The 16,183-nt window shown below is 45.0% G+C and overlaps 1 protein-coding gene across 1 annotated transcript in view; it reads right to left on the reverse strand.

The window, feature by feature from the left end:
• ME3 (malic enzyme 3) overlaps positions 1–16,183 on the reverse strand; it is a 378,039-nt gene that overhangs the window by 349,414 nt on the left and 12,442 nt on the right. The window lies entirely within an intron of this gene.

Raw genomic sequence — 16,183 nt, forward strand, 5'->3', positions numbered from 1 at the left:
CTAGGCTCCTCAACCAGCAGGGTCTCGGCTTAAATGTTACCTGAGGGCTGAGTGGCCTCCCCTGGCATTTATCTTCTTTATGTCTGCCTCCAGCTAGACTGAGATCCCCCTCCTGCCCCTGCCCCTCGCCCCCCACTCCATATGTGCAGATTCATCTTTACTTCCTTCACATTTGTATGTTTAATGATTAGCACCATGCCTAGTGGAAACTCAGAAAGTGTTCATGCACTGAATGAAATATAAGTAAACGAATTATTCCAAAGGACAGAATGAAACTTGTGGTTTTGATTAAAAAAAAAAATCCTTTTAGTCAAACCAGTTCAAGTTTAGCCAAGGAAGCCTCACAGGGTGTCATGTGCTCTACGCTTCAGGGTAAGATTTAATTTTGAATTGTTTCTTGATGCAAATTATCACCCTTTTCTAGGAACTAATTTCCTCCCCCGTACACATACTGTCTACCCTCCTCTAGTGGGTGATTTCCCCATGAAATCACACTGATGGTCTTGATCAGGACATTTCATTCTCCTTGATTTTTCCGGGGTCACAGAGTTCTTCATCCATGGCCCTTAGGGTAGTCAATACTCTTTCAAGAAATACTGGAGCCGCAGCAGCCCCCGTTCCAGCTTGATGGGTATACATTCTGGGGCTTTTTACCAGCTCATCCAGTTCCCAAGTGAGCAGGAGCTGGAAAAAGGGTGTGCAGACTATGGAAAATCAAAAGCTGCTCCTGGCCTGGCTCCTCAGCAACCTGGCAAAGGGAAACTCTGGGCAACATGCTCGACTTAGAGAAACCACATAAACCCTCCTTGAGGTGAACTTGAGGCTGAGATCCATTTCAACTTGAGTTCTCCGAGGCACAGAGCAGCTCTCAGCGGCCAAGGAACCAAGAAACAGAATATCTTCATCTTTTCCTTTGCAGCAAGAGCCTTTAGAAGGGGGAACTTTTGTCACCTGCGATGGAAATTTGTTATTAAAATAAGCCTCCAGTCATTTGTACAGGAAGCTTTAGGAATGTTTCTAAACAGGCCAAAACAGTAATGGCCAAGGAAAAACATCCTCCTGCTCACATCTCCACAGGGAACACTGACAAAGTTACACACGTCTGCTTTCTGAGATAGGGTCACAGCTCCACCTCTCGTAAGCTGTATGACCCTTGGACAAATTACTCAGCCTCTCTGAGCCTTACTTTCCCCTTTAAAATGGGCAGAATAACGTCCCCACACAGTCACTCTCAGGAGTAAATAAGACAACGCCTGTTGAGTGGAGAACACAGTGCCTAGAACGTAACAGCAGCTCAGTACAAATACTTCACTATCTCCTGATCCCTGAGCAGAGGAAGATGCCCTCGAGATACAGACATAGTACCCAGAGAATTTTCTTCTTGACTTGCTCAACCAAACACGCAGATGTGTAATCCAGCAGCCTAGATGGGGAGGGACTCCCAGGCTTGGGTTATAGTTTGTGGTTTCCAAGGCTGCCTACCTGGCCCCCTGCTGTGTATCCTGCATCAGTAGAGTGCCTGGCAGACAACAGGGGCACAAAGTGTTTGCTGACTGATATTGACCTAGAGCTGTGTTGTCCAACATAGCAGCCATTAGCCACATGTGACTATTATGCACCTGGAATGCGGCTGGTCCCAGTTAATTGTGCTGTAAGTGTAAAATACACACCAGATCATGAAGACTGAGTACAAAAAATGCAAAATATTTTCTTAATAATGTTTATGTTGATTACATGAAATAATCTGTTGCATATATTGGGTTAAATAAAATATGCTGTTAACTTCACTATTCTACTTTTAAGTGTGATTACTAAAACTTTAAAAATTACACATACGGCTTATATATTGTATTTCTACTGAACTAGACTAGAGCTGAACTAGACTACAGACCACCGACTGGCTGAAAGATCAATGAGTATGTCCCAGACTTCTCTCTCCAGGCTCCCCTACCTCTTGTAAAAGACGTACCAGCTCTCTCAGGCACTTTCCAGTTTCAGCATTCTATGCTTTTACAAACTTCAGGCTTCAGTTTCTTAAGCATGAATACTTATTAAATTGCTACTATGGGTCAAACAATTTTAAGGTACACTGATGTTTGATCTGTATACTACATGTAAGAGGGACGAATGATTGTCCTCATTTTATAAGCAAAAAAGAGAAAACCTGCACAGGCTAAGAGATGTGGCTAAAGTCATCTGGCTTGGGAGTGGCAGAGCTCAGCTAGAATCTTGGCCCCTCTTCTCTGGTTCTTTGTGAGAATTTTCAACAGCAAATGTGATTCAGGACTTGATGTGGGTGCTTTGGCTCAGTTGTCCCCTAAGATGCATTTCCTTGTTAAGAAGAATTGTGTATCAACAGAATCATTGTGAAAATGCATGCAAGGGACTCCCTGAAGACAGAGAGGTCTGGTAGATAATTGACACCCAGCAGTAAAGCATTGGAGGCTTCTGAGGAGAGAAGATCAAGAGCTGTTGGAGGTTAATTGTTCACCAGCTTCAGAAGATATGGCTGGGAGGGTAGCCGGGGATGAAACATTGACCAGCTCTGATTTAGATGCAGGAATGTGTGAGGGAGGCACGGAAAGGTCAAGGGGGAGCAGTCGGCACCTGAGACAGCTCCCACTGGCAAAATTCCTCTCTCAGAGACTGGACAGGAAAAGGGAATGTGCTCAGAAGGGGAGAAAAGGGCCTCTGGCCTCAAAGGGCACTTATTTTTCCAGCTCCTACAGCCATTCCCAGGGGCTGCTGGAGGGGAAAAAAAAAAGGCGAGGTCATGTTTGCTTTTCAAGCCCTCAAAATTGACTAAATTTTGGAGAGCTGGGACCAGGCAGGGAGGGGTAGGAAAAACAAAGATGCATAATTTAAGATACTGTCCTTGCCTTGGAGACAAACTAGAAAGTTCAAAGACTGGGCCAGAAAGCTCTTAGACTTGGGTTCAAGTGTTCGCTCCATCTAGCTGGGTAATCCTAGGCAATCTGGTTACTCCCTGAGTCTCAGTTTACTCAACTGGAAAAGAAGAGTAATTAAACCTACCTCCAAGTATCATTACAGTGATTACATGACAATGAGGAAGCTCTTGACTCCCAGTTCAATGTTGAGTTGAGAGTGAGAAAGACAATAATCATTGTTTAAATTGGTCCAAGGGCTCCCACAGCCACTAGGAGAAGGTTCAGGCTCCCCCTCCCCTTGTGAACCGGCCCCACCTCATCCCCTGGCTTCCCTCTCACCCTCCCCTACCCACCTCCACTCCATCCTCGCAGCGTCTGATCCGTGGCACTTTTAGAACCAACATCCCGGATGCTGAGGCTCTTGGTGTTTCACTCCTCAGCAGTCTCGCAGCCTTTAAGTCACCCAGGGGATGTGACCCCTCGAAGGTCCTCCCTTAGCCCAACCCACCACATTACCCCAGTCCTTTCCCAGGGTTAGGCCTTAGCTCCTTTGGGCTGTGCTTGATCCACACAGACATCATTTGACAAAGAGCACGTTGCATTTCTCTTAATTTTTCTAAAAACACAAAAGTTGGCTGGCCGGCTGCCCAGTTTCTGTTATGTGGGCCAAGATTAAATTTCTCTTGGACTGGTTCGCAGAGCCCCTGGTCGCTGGACTGAAAAGTGATTTACATTTTCTCTTGGCAGGGGATTACCCAAGCGGGAATTGCCTTGAGTAACAACTGTTTGAAGCCGGTGCGTGTGTATGCACACACCCATACACACGAGCCCTGGCCTGGTCAGGTTGATAAGTCCTTCTCATTGGTTGACAAGCTTCAGAAGTAGAAAATGAAGAGCTAGGAAAAGGGGTTTACCGTATGACAGCCTTACCGGTACCAGGGTTGCCGTGACTAAATTGTAAATTGGATTCTGGACCCCAGGTTTTAAGGAAGCGTAACCCGGCAGACAGCTCTTACCATCAGAAAGGAGGGTCCTCCTGACTCTTCCTGGGAGTACTGAGACTATTACAGTAACACCTACCCGCCATTCACTGAGCATGCACGACGTACAGGATCACATGCAGTGCTTACAGCAACGGCACAGATTAGGTTTTTCTTTAATGGCTGAGAAAATTCAGACCGACAGAGGTGCTGACTCTCATAAGCCTCCCAGATAGAAGGTGTGGGAGCCTGAAGTGCTACCCAAGTACGTCTGGCTCCAGCTACTACCTGACACTGTCTTCCCCGCCTGTGACACGCAGGCCTTCAACAAGGTTTTCATAGCAAATATACTACTTTTGTGGCTGTTTGACTTTCGAGTAGAAATTTGAAGACCTTGGGGTTCTCTTGGTGTCGTGTTCAAACTGGAGACGAATTGACTGACTGAGGCTCAGAGCTTTGCCCCGCCCCCTGTCGCATCCTAAAAAAAAAAAAAAATATATATATATATATATATATATATATATATATATATATATATATATATATATATATATATATATATAAAGTCCACCATGTTAGGTGCCCTATATTCATTTCTCTATTTTAACATCACAACAATTATGTGACCTAGAGCCCTATTAAGGGTGTTGGGCACCAGTAACAAGACCCACATGAAAAATTTAAATAAAGAGGGACACATCATTATAAAGAATGTCATGTATATGGGAGAACTTAAGACCCAGAAGTGTGACCGGGCTTCAGAAGAGAGAGTAGAAGCAGAAGCTGGGCAGTCAGAGCCCAGACGATGGGGGCCACTTCTCCGAGGAGCACTGTCTCTCAGCCCTGCTTCTCTCTGTACCTCCATGTTAGGGTGGCTCTCCTTGTTTCTAAGCACAAGGATCTCCATGAGGGTTGCACTCCAGCCCTTGACTGATGAGTCTGGGGAAAGGACCGGGCATTCACAGATCGGCCCTTTCCCCTCGCCTTTCTTCTCCGGAGGCCTCAGAAAGCTCCCAACCTCCCTTTCTCCATCTACGCAGGGTGGCCTCTGACTGTGCAGGGCTGCCTACAAAAAATCTGTCTCACTCTAGCGTTCAGCTGAGCTATGTTTATCTACAAAAGGCTGATTTTGTGGCGCGGGAGATGGAATTATTTTATTTACTACAAGAATAAAGATAAAACTGTCATGGCTTTATGCCACAAGGTTTGGCACATGACGTTCAGTCGGATGCCTCAGCTTCTCTTTACACGTCAGCCCTGTGCTGGTAGGAAGGTGCCACGCAGAAGGAGAATGTGCTGCCGTAAGCTCGTCCATCCCTGAACTGACTCCAAAGAGAGGCCTCCCCAAGCCACCTGCTGGGTCCCTTCAAATTCCAACATGCAGTCAAATCAGGCTACCCAGTCATGGCCTCACCCCACTTCCCAGATAAAGAATTAACAGAGCCTCTGGGTTCTGTGCCCAAAATCTTTCGAGATTCTGACGGACCTAACTTGGCCAGTCCACCCTGGGTCCAGTCAGCTCTGCCAGGGGCCTGGAGTCACAAGGTGCAAACAGGGAGAAAGAGAACTGGGGCTGAACAGAAGCCTCGAGATTTCTGTTGTAATCTCTTTTTTTACCAGCAGGAAGTTGAGTCTTAGGACAAGACATTCTCAAAGATAATATCAGAGCTGAGATTCATACCCAAGCCTGACGGACCCTCACAACCATGCTCGTAACAGAACACAGGGTGATGAGACCCTGGACGCTGGCCCTGAGCTGGGTGCTTTCCAGTTGGCACTAAATAGAATACCTGGCATCATAAATTATTTCAACAGTAACACTGAGAGCAAGCAGAGCTGAGGTTGTACCTTCTATCCTTTAGTGACATATTTCCCTTTCCCCTTCTGGACTACTCTAGAAATGGGGGCTGCATAGACTAATAGAAAGTTTGGTGCCAGAAAGTCTGCCCTTAGGGAGCTGTGTGTCCTAAATTGCTTAAGCTCTTTGATCATCAGTCAGTTTAAATTCAGTTTTTTCATCCATTTAACAATTATATGTATTTAGTATGTAATGTGTAGCTTATTAAAGATTAATAAACAAGACATACATATTTGGTATATAATACATCTTATACGTATTAACACATTATATATGTTTGTTATTGTATGACTAGATCTTCTGAATATCTACCACATGCCAGGCACTGTGCTACGTAATTAAAAATACAAAAAATCCTACCAGAGGCTTAGTTTCTTAAATAAGAAATGCAAACTAAAACTATGCCAAGATAATGTTTTTCTGTTCTCAGATTGCCAAATGTCCAAATGAGTGAGGCCAAGGGGAAACAGGATTTCGGATACATGGTGGGTGGAGCATAAAGTGCTACAACCCCATGGAAGGCAAGTTGCCAAGGTTTGTTCAAAGACAAAGTCGTAGATCCTTTGTACCAGCCATTTGTTCCTAAAAAAATTATCCTCTGGATGTTCTCACCCTCGTACAAAGTAACATATGTATATGATTTCTATCACTGAAGCCTTGTTTGTAGTAGCAAAAGATTAAAAACAACCGAAATGGCCATCCAGATATCAGCCATAGAATGAAACACTGGGCATCAGTGACGAAGAACAAGAAAGCTTTCTAAGTTCTGAAATGGAAAATTGCCAAGACGTATTGGTCAGTGGAAAAGGCAAAGCGCAGGACCGTGTGTAGAGCGGATTAATGTTACACTAATGACAGTACAATTATACAAGTAGTATTCGTTATATATTAATTCAATAAAATGATAGAATAATATTAGTAAGAGGGATGCTAATAATTAGTATAGTGTGTGTATATGTGTGTAAAATGTTGTATAAGGCAATTTTTTAATTTCTGGAAAAGATTTTTAAAAATCAATATAAGGGGTTCTTTTTTTTAAAGGTAGACGGGAAATCAGGTAAATGGGAACAGGGGTGGGAATAAAACTTTTCATGTCTGAGAATTTCTGACTATCTTCTGAGACTATCTTCTGAGAATTTTTGAACCACATGAATGTATTTACCTATTCAGAAATTGAAATAAATACATATCATTTAAAAATAACCACCATGGGATGAACGTTAAGAAAAAGACAGCCAGGGTGCTCTAGGAACAGGTAACAGGGAACCTGACCTAGACTGCAGAGAAAGTCCCTGAGGAAGTAACTTGTAAATTGAAACTTTCAGTATAAATAGGCAGAGGGGCAAATTTATACACAGGGTCCAGGAAAAGGGACCCCATGTATAAACGCCCTGAGAAGGGAGAGAGCCTCAGATGCAGGAGTGGAAACATAGTCAACAGAGCTGGAATGCAGATACAAGGGGGTAGGAGACGGGGGAAAGTGGTAGCTGATGCAAAGTGAGGGGTCAAGTTACGCAGGCTGTGTTTCAAATTGTGGGCTTTATCTGAAGGGCAGTGGGAAGCCATTGAAAGGGTTTCAGCAGGAAAGTGATGGGAGCAAGGTTATGTTTTGAATAGATTGCTCTGGAGTCTGTGAGGAGAAATGACTGGAGGAAGTCGAGAGGATGCTGACAACCCATATATCTGACAAACTGCTTTGGAGAACTATTTGGTGCTTTTTTTAAAAAGTTAAACATACATCTACCCTATGACCTGGCAATTTCACTCTTAGGTATTTTTCCAAGTTAAATGAAAACATATGTTCACAAAAGTATTTGTACAAGCACTTTTATAGCAGCCATATTTATAACAGCAAAAATTATCCCCCCCCCCCGCAAGCTCCACAAATTTCTATAGAGAGTTGAATTCACAGGCAAATTGTGGTGGGTTTGTACAATGGAATAGTACTTGGCAATACAAAGGAAGGAACTCCTGATACACACAACATGGATGATTCTTAAATCCATGTAAAAAGCAGATACAGAAATGCATATACTGTGTGATTCCACTGATGTGAAATGAAATCCACATACAGAAAATAGTAATCTATAGTGACAGAAACCAGAAAGTAGTTGTCGGGGGGGAGAGGGAAATTGACTGGAAAGAAAAATGAGGGAATGTTCTGGGGTGATGGAAATGTTTTATATCTGTTATATGTGGCAGTTACACAGAGTGCACAACTGTCAAAACTCATCAAAAAGAACAACAGAGACATGTGCTTTTTATCCTATGTTAAGTATACCTCAGTTGGAAAAAGAAAAAAGAGTGGAGATTGAGAAAAGGAGGAGGTGCTCACAATAATCCAGGAGAAAGCTGATGCCTGCCCAGTGGTATAGCATGCACATCAACTAAAATAATGTGTATAAGAGGGCAAACTACAAAGCTCCACGCAAACCGTAAGACTCTATATAAACTGTGAAGCCCTGTGCAAAAGTGAGGATTCAGTCTAACTTAATCCACACCAAAGTTTGGAGGTGACTGTGGATCATATGAATTGTCCGAGATAGTCCTGTTTATTTGTAATAAAGGACTTGGGGTGATTAATCATAATTTTCTTGTTAGTTTGTCACTGTTTGGCAGGAAATGGATCCAATGGCTACTGAGATTCATCAAATACTTAATTGGGGGGCAGAAATAAAGGTGGGAGGAGGGGCTGCTTTTGCCAGAAGTAATTTTCTACTGAAAATTGGGTTTTCCCAAACAAAAAATGCATTCAGCTGCTGGGATTTTTTTTTTTTTGAATAATTAGGGCTTGAAGGATACAGAAAAAAGGAAGCAGACTGTCAGTTTCTGAGGCAGGGACTGTAATGATCAGTGACACGGCCACCCAGCATTCAAGAGAGTTGGCTGAGAGCTGAGAGTGTGTGGGAAACACACGTGTGCTGCTCGAAGCATCTACCTCTGAGTGTAGACAGGTTCGGAGAAACAGCTGTGCAAAAATCAGTCAAAAGCCATCTGAATACCTGGTCACTCACCATTTAACTAAATTCAACTTCTTTTATGTGCTTTTTTTCAGTGTTAATAAATCCTTAATTATTTGTTTTTACTTAATGCTGACTTTTTCCCCAAAACTATGTTGAATGAGCAGACACAGCTGGACCCTCCCTATTCACAACAATGGATGCTAAACACCCCAGCACTGTGCTTGGGCCCTTTGTCCATGAATAGGAGACACCCCTGCTCGAGGCAGGGCCTTCAATTCCATGACCTCCAGGGTGATTGAAGATCTTCTTCTGAACTGCAGTGAACGTTTGCTGTATTTTTAGTATTTAGTATCTGTCATCCAATCCTTCCCTCTTTCTAAGGACTGATCTCTGTGTGGTTTCTCTTGGTGTGAGGTAGGAACCATCTTCCGCATCAAAAGTAGACAAGATCTCACATACCGCCACCCCTCCACCTCCCACCCCGCTCCTCCACCAACGCACACGCAGACACTGGCCCCAGCAGAATCTGAGGATGGGCAACCGGCTTGGGCCTGGACCCCTGGTAGTCTTCCCTGAACTGGGAGTCTCGGGGAAGCAATACAAGAACATGGGTGTGGTTGGTGGTTGTCCATGGAGAAAGCTGGGAGTTATTCATTCAAAAATAGCAGAACTGACACGCTGACCAAACTACTCTCATCAAGACACCACTGCTGTGACTCCTCTGGCCTCGCCCTCTGCCTCACCACTGCTGGACGGGAAAACTGAAGCTGAGGATGTGCAAGGATACGTCCATGTTCACACAATAAATTCACAACCAAGCCAAAACTCAAACTTAGATCTCTTCACTCTCCCCCATTGCTTTCTTCACAGCATAAGAATCTCCCCTGAGATTCTAAGCCTACTCCTCCTCAACCTCCAATACCACCCCAATAAAGTCTCTTCCAAATAAGTTATGGGAGTATGTTTTCATCGCTGACACCCGAGACAGATACACAATCATAAAATAGTGGTTTCATTTCCTACCTGAAGACATCGCAGAAATGCTGTCAAGTAGTATCTCAGATCCTCAGATTCAAGGCTTTACTTTGGGGACCACGGAAAGACGCCAGACTAAGTGGGAGTGGGGATGCGGTAAGAGGAGTGAAAAAGAGAAAGGGAGAAGGAAACATACTACGTATCTCCCGTCCACTCCGTGCTAGGACCGAGGGTACAGTGCTGGTCAACAGAGAGGCTGTACCAGACGCCAGGAGCTGTGAGAACAGCAAAGGGAGGGAGGTGTCTCCGCATCAGAAGTGGCGAGAGTGAGGCTGGATGAGACTGAGACATTTACCGGTGGGCACAGCACGTGAGAGGCAGAGCTGGTGTCTGAACCCCATCCCACCCCGACCCACTCCACTGTGATGAAGGTGTTGAAAGCTGATGGGTGAGCCATGTGTCTTTTTCCTTTTTATATTACGATGGCAGAATTGTGTCCACGATTTGGAATGAATTCACCTGGGCATAATGCTGTGACGAGGTTGCTGGATGATGGACATATTTATCTGAGAAACGCGAGGCAGAAAACTTTCCCGAGCCCATGGAGAGCAGAGCTGGGGGCGCATCGAAGCCTGTTTTGATTTAAGTGGAATGGACCCAGCTCGAGTGTAAATTCGAGACCATGTTTGCTTGTGTCACACTCTATTTTTTCAAATTACTTTCGTCTGTCTCATTTCATCTATTTTCCCCCACTTCTGGGTGAGAAAACTGAGGTCTGGGACTTGAAATGACGTGTCCATGTTCACACAACAAATGATCATCTGAGCCAAAACTCCAACCCCGATATTTTCACTTGTCCCTCACCGCTTCCTTCCCAGCCCAAGAATTAATTCTCTTTGCACCGAGTTAGCCTAATGACTTGGATTGATTCATATCCTGATGGTTTGGTTTAGCCTCCTGGGCTTATTCAGGTACATACCAGTCTCACATCTCCTTCCAGATATATTGAGCCTCTCTCTCTCTCTGTCTTTGTTTATTTCTTCATCTTTTCCCCTGCATTCCCCCCTCCTCCCTTTCTCTGTTAATCTCCTTTCCTTCTCTTCTTTCCTCCCTCCCTCTCCTCCTCTCGCAAACACAGTTGTTTTTCTTATATAGGGATGGTATCATGTTGACAGGGTGGATGAAATGAGCAGTTTCTTTTAAGTCTCTGGAAGGAGAATATTTTCTTATGGATTTTTTATTGTTCGGATTGTTTTGCCAAGCTAATGAAAGATGACTCTGAGGCCCCCTTATCTCAGGCCAACCTGAGGATGCCTTCAAGTTTTTGTTTTTCTTTTCAAGCTGGTTCCTTACAAATGCATCCAGAAGGTCACTCTCAGGTCCCCAAGATAGTGGTGGGTCATCAATCACAACCAGGACAGCAGCATCACAGAAGATCATCCCATGAATGGGAGGCTCTGGGGAAGGAGTGAGCAGAGCCTGCTCTGTCCCAGGCTTTTGAGCTCAGTAAAGGTGACCTGGCAGAGTGCTTTCTCCAGAAGCTTCCTGGGATGGTCACAAGGATACTGCAGCTCCAGCGGCTGGTCTTCCCCTCCGGTTTTTGACTCAAAATAAATAAATATACACTTACACAAAAGGCTCCAACATTTCCCAGGTAATCTGATCACTGCCACTCAGCAAACCTAACAGCCCCAAGGGCTGGTCCACAAAACAAACAGAAGGGACTCCAGTCCCGGCTTTGCCGAGGACAAGCTTTGTGAGCCTGGGCACCTCACTTAACTTCTCTGGACCTCAGCTTCTCACATATAAAATAAAATAATGAGCTAACTTATTCTTTCAACAAAGATGTATTAAACACCTCCTTTGTGACAGGCCTCGTGAAAAGTTTTTTTTTTAAAGGATAGACACAGTCCCTGGTCTCAGAGTGTCTCAAAGTTCAATGGGGAAAAAGGTAATACCTATAATAAAGGAAAATAAGAATAACATAATTTTTTAAAGAGCTCTAGTGGCACTATGTGCAAAGAGCTACAGAAGAACAAAGGTCAAAACGGCTCGACCTATAAGCTCACCTTTAGGATTCTTCCCACTTCGGAAAGTCTGCGTGGATGGCTTTTTGATTTGTTTTGATCTCCTTTTCACATTAATGTATTTTGTTCTTTCTGAACTAGTTAATTTCAAATCATTGTCTACTGTTTAATGGTCCCAATACTTGTAAAAGGTAGCTATTATGATTACCATGATCACCATTTTAGATGAGAACACTGCGGTCCAGAGAAGTTAAGGAAACTACTCGCACTCACACAGCTGGGAAGCTGCAGAATGGGGATTTGGACCCCTAAATGTCAACTCCAAAGCTCATGCTCTTCCCACCACGCGGTGCTGCTTCAGGTACATGCAGCCACTCAGGGCTCAGTAACACAACTTGCAGGACCAAGTGCCAAGTGAAACTACGGAGGCCTTTGTTCAAAACTTAAGTAAGGATTTCAAGACAGCAGCAGGAGGGCGGTAAACAAAGAGTGGGGTGCTGGACAACTCTCGGGCCGCACACCCGTGAAGCCTGCCCCGCCAGCCACAATTCACTTTACAGGTGGCATCTCCCATCGAGGAGCAACAGCGCCACAGCACTCCGTGGGCCCAGGCCAGGCTGGCGGGACGTCTGGGTGGTCACGCTTCACGCGCAGGGGACCTGGTGTTGTCCAGAGGGTTCAGTGTGGACCAGTTGGGCAGAACTTGAGGGCACTGGTGTGATAGCTTTCCCAGAGCAGGAAAATTTTTTTTTATGTGGGGAAAGGTACATAATCTTGGGCTGTCAAGGGTTCTGACTACACCCTCCCCTTACGTTTAGAACCTGAGAAGGGGGGACATTCATGCAGCACAAACAGAACACAGCCAAAAGCCCCTTAGTCTCTCTTTTTAAATTGCAGACCAGACCTGTAGGTGCAATCTAACAAAGGATGGTGGAGAAAAAGCAACAAGGCTGCTGGTTTTTAAGCCTCTCTCCTGAAGCCTCGAGAAGGTGTCAACTCCTATTGAGCCAAGAGAGATTATGAACACCCTTGTGCTCAATGTTCTTAATCAGTAATACTTAATCTTTTGAGATCATAAACCCATTCATGAAAGCTTGGACTACTTTCCCCTCAAAAAACACATGTGTACATAAAATATTTTGCATACAATTATAGACTCTGGATGAACCTCACAATTTCCAAAACCCTATTTTACGTCATGGCTCCCCTACTGACAGAACCCTACAATGTTAGGCTCAGGCAGAAACTTAGAGATCATTTCTGTGAAATCACCATATTCCTCTGGCAGGGGTCAGGGAGTGGGAAGGCTGCTGTACATTTTCAAAGACCTACTCCCCTGACTGTCAACTCTACCCTTGAACCAGTTGCCTACCCGCTTCTAATTTGCTCCTATCAAAACACTGCAGCCCAGTGGAAGAGTCTAACCCCACAGATGGCTGACGGCAGGATGTCAGTGAACACTTGCAGAGCACCTGGGCAAGCCAGGGAGCTGGGCACCAGCACAGTTCTTACCCCCAAGAAGATCACGTGCACCTAACGGAGACATGCATACAAACAACAGAAAGCAAAATAACACGTGGAGTTATGGGTGTTTGGGAGGCACTATGTGTCTGCCAGGTTGGATCGTTCAAGGCTCCCAAGAGAGAAAACATTGACCCAGGGTTTTGAAGAATGAGCACAGAGCCATGGCGGGACAGAGTCTCCCGGCTGAGGGGGACCAACATGTGCAAAGACAGAGATGGGTGAGACAGCGTGAGGGATACAAGGAGCTGGCAGTGGTTGGAATTGGCTGGAACATACTCTGTGCCTGAGAAAGAGGTGGGGCGTGAGGCTGGAGGAGAGAGGAAGGGGCCAGGTTCTGGAGGCCTTGCCTATCACACTAAGGGGCTGGACCTGAGCAGGAATGTCAGCCTGGGTGATGGATTAAAGAGTCTCTTCCTGGGGATGGTGCGAGGAGGCCAGATATCCATCTGTCCTGGGTGGCCTTCTGCCGGATGGGGGTGGAGGTAAAGATGAGGGGTGAAAAGCCTTTCTCAGATCCCTGTCACCTCCCTCTCTAACAGTCAGCCACTGCCCAACACTGGCGAACATAAGAAGGGCCCGTAAAGCAAGCATAAAAGATAGAAGTGGTAGTGTCAGTGAGATTTACTTGCCAAAAAAGTACCATTCTTCTCCACTAGAAGACAGCTAAATAGGAAGAGGCCTTCTCACAAATACAAAGAAATTGCTCTCATTAAAAAAAAATCTTTTTTTGAAGAGAACCTGACCCTAGCTTTACATATTGATGTGTTTCTCTGCAAAGTCTCACGTTTTCCATTCATTCTTAAGCTGAATCCCTTTAGCCCTAGGTGGTGGGCTGGCTCTGAGTAAATATTAATCAAGAGAAGAGAGCATCTCCAGAAATGCTTAAGGGTTGCAATTCCCATGTCACCACTTTTCAGGATTCTTAGGCAGTCTGGGCATTAAGAAGTGCTTGGAAGGGGTGTGTTTTCTCCCAAGCAAATACATAAACAAAAAATCCTCATCACTGAGAGGCCCTATGAAGTCAATCGTCAGCTCTGAGGCTGTCCTTCCCTTATTCACCACTAGGTGTCACTCCTGTTTTAAGAGAAACAAAGTTTCAAAATTGCTGACCTGCAGAAAACCATTCCCTTAGTGTTCAGATTTTTCAGTAAAAAAAAAAAAAAAAAGTTTTTACCAACAGCAAAAACTGCAAATGTTCAGAACTTCTCTCTTGAGTAGCTGCATAATGGTTATAATTCCTCAGACTACCTGCAAATAACATGGCCCCTACAGGATCACAACAAATAGATTTTTGTTGAAATATCCACAGTAAATGCACATCGTACAGGAAATTCCATTGCATTTACACTATTTATTTAATAAAAATAATCTCTGCGATTATTTGCATTTATTTCTGAAGGAGGATGTTTTTCCTTCCTCAGAATAAGTTCAGGAAATGGGTGAAGTGCTCAGGAAGTTAGCTAAATGCTGATGTAAATCCAAAAGGAAGGTCTGTTGTTTAAAAAAAAAAAGACACCCCCCCCCAAAAAAAAGCTAGGAAGTGGTTCTCTCTTTCACTTATGGAAAATGTTATACAGAATTTCTGATTTAAAATAAAGAGGACTAGGGAAATTGTGTTTTCACATCTTTGCCGTGGATCTGGTTGGACAGCTCAGATTTTTACTGATAACAGTTAAACAATAAAAACTGTGTCAAGAAACAAAATCTAGATGGGAGACTTGACTGGGATTAAGTTTGTACGACATCAAGCCTTTACTATGGAATTTGTATCAACTACTCTAGGAAGTGTGTCTTGATAGGAAACTCTGAATCCAAAAGAGGTGGTGGGGCCCCTTAGCCCTACATAAACAACTCAACAGCATGCTCTCTTCTCAAGGACCCTGTCCCTTCCAGCCACTAACAAATGGTGTCATGCTGACCTGCAGGCTTGGAGGGAGACAGGCTCACCGGGGGAAACCCCCGCTCTCCGGGGTGCAATCTGCCGCAGCCCTTCAGTGCCGAGGTTGTTATTTATCTGTAACTTGCAACGCAGGGAGTGTGCTGTATCAGGTGTACAGAGCAAACAGAAAGCTCCGGCCTCCGAAACACCGGCCATTTAGAAAGCACAGATTCAGCTCATTGAACTGTGCCATGGAGGACACGGTCTGTTGTGGTTTCTCTGAAAATCGCCCCCTCCTTCCCATCTCTTGGCTACCGCCTTCACTGGGGCCCGCGTGGTTTCTCACCCAAACTGTCCTGCCTGCCTCCTGCTCGCCTGTCACCAGCCTGCAGCCCCCACAGCAGCCAGGGTGAGCTTTGTAAAACACCAACGTGGACGTCAGCCTCTTTTGCCTCAAACTTTTGCCGCCTCCCCTGTGTCCAGCGCGGGGAGCAGTGCCACCTCCAAGGCCTTTACTAACTTGGCTTCAGCCCACCTCCCCTCCCACTCTGAGAATCTCGGCTCCAGTTACTCAGAATGACTCGTTGCCCACACCTCCCCACAAGGCATCTCTCAGCCAAGTTTACTCACACATTTCTTCCTCTTACTCTGGGTATTTGAGGTTGGCTGGGCAATTCCTTTAGCTTCTATAGGGTAGTCTCTTTGGATTTCTAGGATTATGACACGAGAGGAGCAAGCGAGCAGGGCTCAGACGACGTAGGGCAGACACACCGACACAAACCACCTGCTCGGTGCAGGTGGTATAAATCAACACATGTGCCAGAAACAATGTTCGGATGGAGGCAGCTGATCTGATGAGGAAGTGTCTCCAATGGCACCTCACGAGTAGGTTTTAATTTTCATTTTTTACATTTTGGACAGAGGGTGGGGACAAGTAGACCAAGTTTTAGAAAAGTCATGCTCCCTGGGATCTGCATCTTCCCTTTCCTCTCCCTGGACCCTGCTGACGCCGTCACCTGTTGGGTCAGAGGTATCCTTTCGGGGATCAGATGGTGGGATGACAATGGTTCAGACAGTTTTCCCATTACC

This window comes from Camelus bactrianus, chromosome 10 (assembly GCF_048773025.1).
Source record: "Camelus bactrianus isolate YW-2024 breed Bactrian camel chromosome 10, ASM4877302v1, whole genome shotgun sequence".
NCBI lineage: Eukaryota > Metazoa > Chordata > Mammalia > Artiodactyla > Camelidae > Camelus > Camelus bactrianus.